The sequence below is a fragment of the Chrysochloris asiatica genome, unplaced genomic scaffold (assembly GCF_000296735.1).
Source record: "Chrysochloris asiatica unplaced genomic scaffold, ChrAsi1.0 scaffold00036, whole genome shotgun sequence".
In the NCBI taxonomy this organism is placed as follows: domain Eukaryota; kingdom Metazoa; phylum Chordata; class Mammalia; order Afrosoricida; family Chrysochloridae; genus Chrysochloris; species Chrysochloris asiatica.
The window spans coordinates 9,159,548-9,166,018 of NW_006408554.1; the positions used below are offsets into that span (position 1 = coordinate 9,159,548).

The 6,471-nt window shown below is 39.6% G+C and overlaps 1 pseudogene; it reads left to right on the forward strand.

Moving 5' to 3' along the window:
- LOC102830061 overlaps positions 1–3,003 on the forward strand; it is a 33,926-nt pseudogene extending 30,923 nt beyond the window's left edge.
- The last annotated feature ends 3,468 nt before the right edge of the window (positions 3,004–6,471 follow it).

Sequence of the window (6,471 nt, forward strand, 5' to 3'; positions counted from 1 at the left end):
ATCTTTACAGGAACAGAAAGCTTCATCTTTCTCCCGCGGAGCAGCTGGTAGTCTCGAACTGCTGACTTTAAGGTTCGCAGCCTGACTCGTAACCACTATGCTACCAGAGCTCCACATATATATGGAGCTCTGGTAGCATAGTAGTCATGAGTCAGGCTGCTATCCTGAAGGTCAAAAGTTAAAAACTACCAGCCGTTCCATAGGAGAAAGATGAGTTCTTCTTCACCTTTAAAGATTTACAGCCTCAGAAACCCAGTACAGGTTCACTATGAATTGGAACTGATTCCACAGCACATAACCTCAGCACCACCACCTCTCTCTATATATATATCTATAGCTACATCTACATATACAGAGAGAGAGAGATAGAGAGAGAGTGAGTGTCCTGGTGTGACGCTGTAGGATAAGCATTGGACCTCAAGGTCAATTTAAATCACAAGATCAGATCAGCATTTCAAACCCTATACAGAGTTGCTATGAGATGGAACTGACTCAACAGCACCCAACAACAACAATATATATTTATGTATATATATGTTCTGGTGTGGGGTTCTGTGGAGGCACTGAAGGATAAGCACTGGATTGCTAACCACAAGATCAGCTGTGTAACCAACTAGCCACTTCTTGAAAACCTTATACAGAGCCACTATGAGTTAGAACCAACTCAATGGCACTTAACAACAATACGTGTAGTTGTTAAGCACTGGAATACTAACCACGAAATCAGCAGTTAAACCCACCATCCATTGCTTGGAAAACCTTCACAGGGTCATTCTGAGTCAACACTCAACCTGGCCACACTTAATGATAACAAACTGTATAGGAGTCCTGGTATGGTGTCGCAGAATAAGCCTGGACTGCAAGGTTGGTTTGAGCCACAAGATCGGTGGTTCAAACTTACCAGCTGCTCCTTGGGAATCCTATATAAGGTGGCTATGAGTTGGAACCAACTCAACAGCCTTAACAACATATGCATATGAATTGCACATTTCCCCCCAGAGAATTGGCATTACCTTACAAAGGAGCTTAAAAAAGCTCACAGAATTATTTTTTTAATTCCATTTTTCCATGAACTTTTTAAGCCTTCTCATATACGTGCATGTATACACACAGACATATACAATAACCTTTGTTATTTTGATATTGCTTTGATATTTTGATATTGCTTTATATTTATAGAATGATTTAGATAAAAATCTCTATCTTTGTATTATTGAGTCTTCCTATTTAAAAGCAGTCCTGGTATGACTCTGTGGGTTAATGTGTTGGACTGAAAAGTTGGTTTGATGGCAAGTTCAGCAGTTCAACCTCATTAATGTCTCCAAAGAAATCCTATAAAAAGTCGACTTGACGGCACTTCGGAACAAGAATCTATTAAAAAACAATGTATGTTCTGCTGTATATTTAATCTTTTGTGTGACGTGTGATCATTTAAAAGGTTATTTTGTAGAGGTCTGAAAATAATTTATATGGAATTGCTTGTTTCTTCTGAAGCTTATTTCCAGGCATATTTTTCATTGGTTGTGAATGGGGTTTATTCCATTATCTTTTAGTGAATGTTATTCAGATATTAGAAAACTATTGATTTGTATATGTTAATTTTGTTCTCAGAAACTTTATTGAATTTTCTATTTTAACAATCCTTCAGATAGGACGGTTTTCAAGGTGCTCTGTATTATTTCAAACAATGACATCTTTTTCTCAGTTTTTTTTTTTTTTTTTAATCCTGTCTTGTATATTATATCCTGGAGTGGCACTGTGTGTTAATGCACTGTACTGAAAAGTAGGTCTGAACTGCAAGGTAGATGGTTCGAGTTCACCGGACACTCCTTGGAAACCCTATACAGGGTTGTTATGGGTTGGAACTGACTCGATAGCACTTAACAACAACTACCAAAATAGAAAGAAACAACCAGTTTCTGAAAACAATGTCATGTGTCAGAGTAGAATTGTGCTCCATAGGGTTTTGAACAGCTGAGTTTACTCATTGGAAGCAGATATTCAGGCCTTTCTTCCAGGGATTCCCTGATGAGTTTGACTTGCTAACATTTGCAGTTAGTAGTTAGGGACCTAACTGCATAACTCAAGGACCTGTTTCCATAATGTTGCTATTGTTAAGTGCCATCAAGTTAGTTCTGATTTATAGGTATGCTGTATAGGGTTTCTGATGAGCAGTTGTTGACTTTGAAACACTGACCTTGTGGTTAGCAGTCCAGTTCCTATCCTACTGCACCACACCAGAACTTCATAATAGTGATATACAAAAATAACCTAATAGTACTGGTAGTGAAATCCTTTTCACTGGAACAAAATAACTTCTGTTGTCTTTGGATTAACATACAGTATATATGTCATTATGCTAAGTTGTTGCTGTTAAGTGCCATTGAGTCAGTTCTAACCCATAGCAACCCTGTATAGGGTTTCTGAAGAGCAGCTGGTGAGCTTGAACCACCGACCTTGCAGGTCAAATGGCTTTGCAGTCTGGCGCATTAACCCACAGCGCCAAACCAGATAGTGTTCTCAAAACGCCAGCCTGTATCAGGAAACACCTTACGAAGGGGCAAAAGTGGCTTCAATTCTAAAAGTGGATAGAAGGGATCTTCTTCCAAGTCTGGAAAATTGAAAGGAGATGACCTTCAGACCATTAAGAAGGAGTTGACCCAGATAAAACAAAAAGTGGATTCTCTACTGGAAAGCCTGGAAAAAACTGAAAAGGAACAGAGCAAACAAGGAGTAGAGATGAAGAACGAGAAATCCGAAGAGCAGCAGAGCAGCAGCAGCTCCCTGAAAAAAAGATTAGACTAATGGGAAGGTGGAGTCTGAGGGGGTGAAGATGACCCTGCTGAGGGGGGGACCTACTGGATGATGATGATAATGAAGATCGGGTGGGGGGGATGACAAGCTGGAGTTGATCAAGGATGATGAAAAAGAGGCTGAGGAAGGAGAGGATGAGGAGACAGTGACATTGGCGAGGATAACTCTTAAGCACATCATGGGGCTTAGAAATGTTATCTCATTATTCTTTACCTAGGCACTTGTCTAAGATCATATTTTTCACCAAATCCTCTTCCCTAGAATCTTCAGCCACATACTCACTGTTCTCCCCATCCTTGTCCCTCCCACGTTCATTCATTCATATTGTCCTGCATTTGGTACCATTTTCACTTCCTTGTCCCTCCCACGTTCATTCATTCATATTGTCCTGCATTTGGTACCATTTTCACTTCCTTTGACGCTTGTAATAGTTATGTTAAGTCTTACCCTGTAATTTTTGCTTTTAATTTTGATACCTCTTTGACTTAACAATCAAAAGGATGTATACTTTTTATCATCTGTCTCCAAAATAATTTAAAAAAAAAAAAAAAAAAACCTTTACTGACTTCATTTATGAGTATTTAAATCACTGAATTAACTCTTGGTTTTAAAGATAAGAGTCAATTGTATCTATAATTCCAACTCTCTACAAACCAAATTCTCATGTTATTTATGTGGTGTGTCTGTGTTGTGTTTTCTGTTATTATTAGGGGTAATCTTCAAGGGATACTCAAATGATGGAAATGTTTATATATGACACGGCTAACTAAAATTGTAAGTCTAATAAGATTTACTATGTCAATCTGAAAACAAACATGTATATTTTAGTTGAGAAGTTTAGTCCTAATAGATTCCTAGAGTCAGTAGTAACTTAACTGATCATATCAATATAAACATATTAGGAATTTTACACAAAATAAAGGCCTATGCCGAATAGGAAGAGTAAGTCAAATGCTATCACAGTGGTAAGAGAAGTCAACCCATTCTTGAAAAATATTTCCAGTACATAAATTTAAGTTGTGTTAGTACAATAGTAGCACGTATTTAAAAAATGTTGCAAGGAAATATTACAACACAGATAATATTTGTGAAGTGAAATAAGAATTCTTTGTCTTCACTTCACCTGCATAGTACCTTATGTAAACACATTTCTGTTAGCTCACTAGAAAGAATTAGTTGAATATTCATTCTTTGGACAGCTTGACATACACTCAAGAGAACAGACAGCATTACTTGTCTAACTATGAAAACTTTTCATTTTGAGTTAAATAAAAGAGACAGTTTCCAAAGGCTTTGTCTTTCCCTGAGAACCTCTTCACATCTCACGTAACCCCAGGAGAAAATAGTATCCTGTTTACTTGGACTGAAATTCTGAAATTGACCCCCACAATTGGATGTGAGTTTTCTTTGCTAGGTCAGGAAAAGCCTAAATGTCTACTGCATGGCTGTCCTATCTCAGAAGGAGTTCAGTCTGAATAGCTCAGGGGGTCACATATAGACAGTCCAGAATGGATTTTCATATGTATTCAACCAACAGAGCCAACCTCGTGGTGCCCTCTAGAGCACGTAAGGTTCACAGGCCATGCATGATTACTTTGCACTGCTTTTGCAAGTGCCATTTCCAAGTGTACATTTAAGTCACTATTCTTACTTAGGACTCCTGGTGTAGCGCTGCAGGAGAAGCACTGAATTACGAACCACATGGTCGGAGGTTCAAACCTACCATCTGCTCCTTGGAAACCCTGTTCAGCGTCCCTAGGAGTCAGAACTGACTAGACAGCACTTACCAACAATCATAGCATGTCTACTGCAAAATAAGGGCAGTTGCAAATCTATTTATGGTCATGTATACATGAATGGATAATGACTTTTAGTAAGAATGTTAAGTGCCATCAGTAGATTTCAACTTACAGCAACCCTGTATAGGGTTTTTGAGGAGCGGCTGGTGAGTTTGAACTGCCAACCTTGCAGTCCAGCGCATTAACCCACAGTGCCACACCAGGATTTCACTCTTTGTCTGTCTCTGTCTCTCTCTCTCTTATATATACGTGTGTGTGTGTAAGTATATATATATAGATAGATAGATAAATGTGTTGTAGTTGGCAAGTGTCATTGAGTAGGTTCTGACTCCTAGCGACCCTGTATGGGGTTTCTGAGGATGTACATCTTTATGAGAGCAGAAAGATTCACCTTTTTCTCTAGGAGCAGCTGGTAGACTCTACTGCTGACCTTGTTGTCTTCAGTCCAGTGCTTACTGTACAAAGCCACCGCACTCTATATATTGTTGTTAAGTGCTGACAAGTTAGTTCTGACTCATAGTGGCCCTGCATAAAGTTTCCAAGGAGCAGCTGGTAAATTTGAATGACTGAACTTGTGGTTCAAACTGACTTTACTGTCCAGTGCTTTATACCACAATGCTACACCTGAACTACTAGCTCTCTCTCTCAATTCCTCTTCCTCTCTTGCCCATTGTTGCTGCTGTCTATTGTGTCAATACATGCCACCTATGTATGGTCATGCAGACATGAATGATAATGTCTTTAAGTAATGCTGTTGCTGCTGTTAAGTGTCGTCAGTTGATTTGATCTCATAGCCACTCTATACCAGATTTCCGAGTAGCAGCTGGTGGGTTTGAACCTCTGACCTTGTGGTTCACAGTTCACAGTCCAGTCCACCTCTGTGCCCTCTCCACTATCATTGGTATAGTTGAGCCCACTATTGCTGCTTGTCTTTGGTGTCACTCCACGTCATTGAAGTTTCCCTTATATTCATTGATCCTCTACTTTATAGCATGATATCCTTTTCTAGTGATTAACCTTTCCTGATAATATGTCCAAAATAAGTGAATGGAGTCATCTGTGCTTTTAGAAGACATTCTGATTTTATGTCTTCTAAGATTTATTTGTCCTTTTGGTAGCCTATGGTTTATTCGCTATTCTTTACCAACACCATAATTTGAATGTACAAATTATTTTTCTGTCTTCCTTTCTCATTGTCCAACTTTTGCAGGCATATGAAGTGTAGTACCAGGGTTTTAAAAGGAGCCCTGATAGCACTGTAGGTTATGTGTTGGGCAGCTAACTGCATGTCAGCAGTTCAAACCCATCAGCCACTCCAAGGGAGAAAGATGAGGTTCTGTGAGAAAAGATAAGGCTCTCTGGGAGGAAGATGAAACTATCTGCTCCTGTAAAAATTTACGGTCTAGGAAACCCAATACAGAGGTACTATGAGTAGGATTGCTTTTTGGTTTTTAAGCCAGGATGGTCAACAAAAGACCACACACATACTCTGTCAGTGCATAGGTGAATACTTTGCTCACACAGTGAAGAGACAGAAGAGACAGAGTGAGATCAGCTTCATTAATGGACATTTTTGTCCATGGCCAGTAGGATCATCCCACATGAGGCTGGTGCAAGGCAGATGTCTACACTGATACCTCTCCTGCTTTATTGGAGAGACCTTGTTCCTCCCCTCTGGGAACAGATGTAGAAGTGGGACTAGTGAAGTGTCAGATGGTGCCCTTGCATGTGCAAGAGACAGAGAGTCACTGTGTGCCCAGACCAGGGAGAAGGCTTCCCCATAAGAAGAATCAGAAATGACTGGGAGAGAGTGAGAGATCCAGTTCCCAGTTTCTTTATCAGAGCTGTTTTGGGCCCA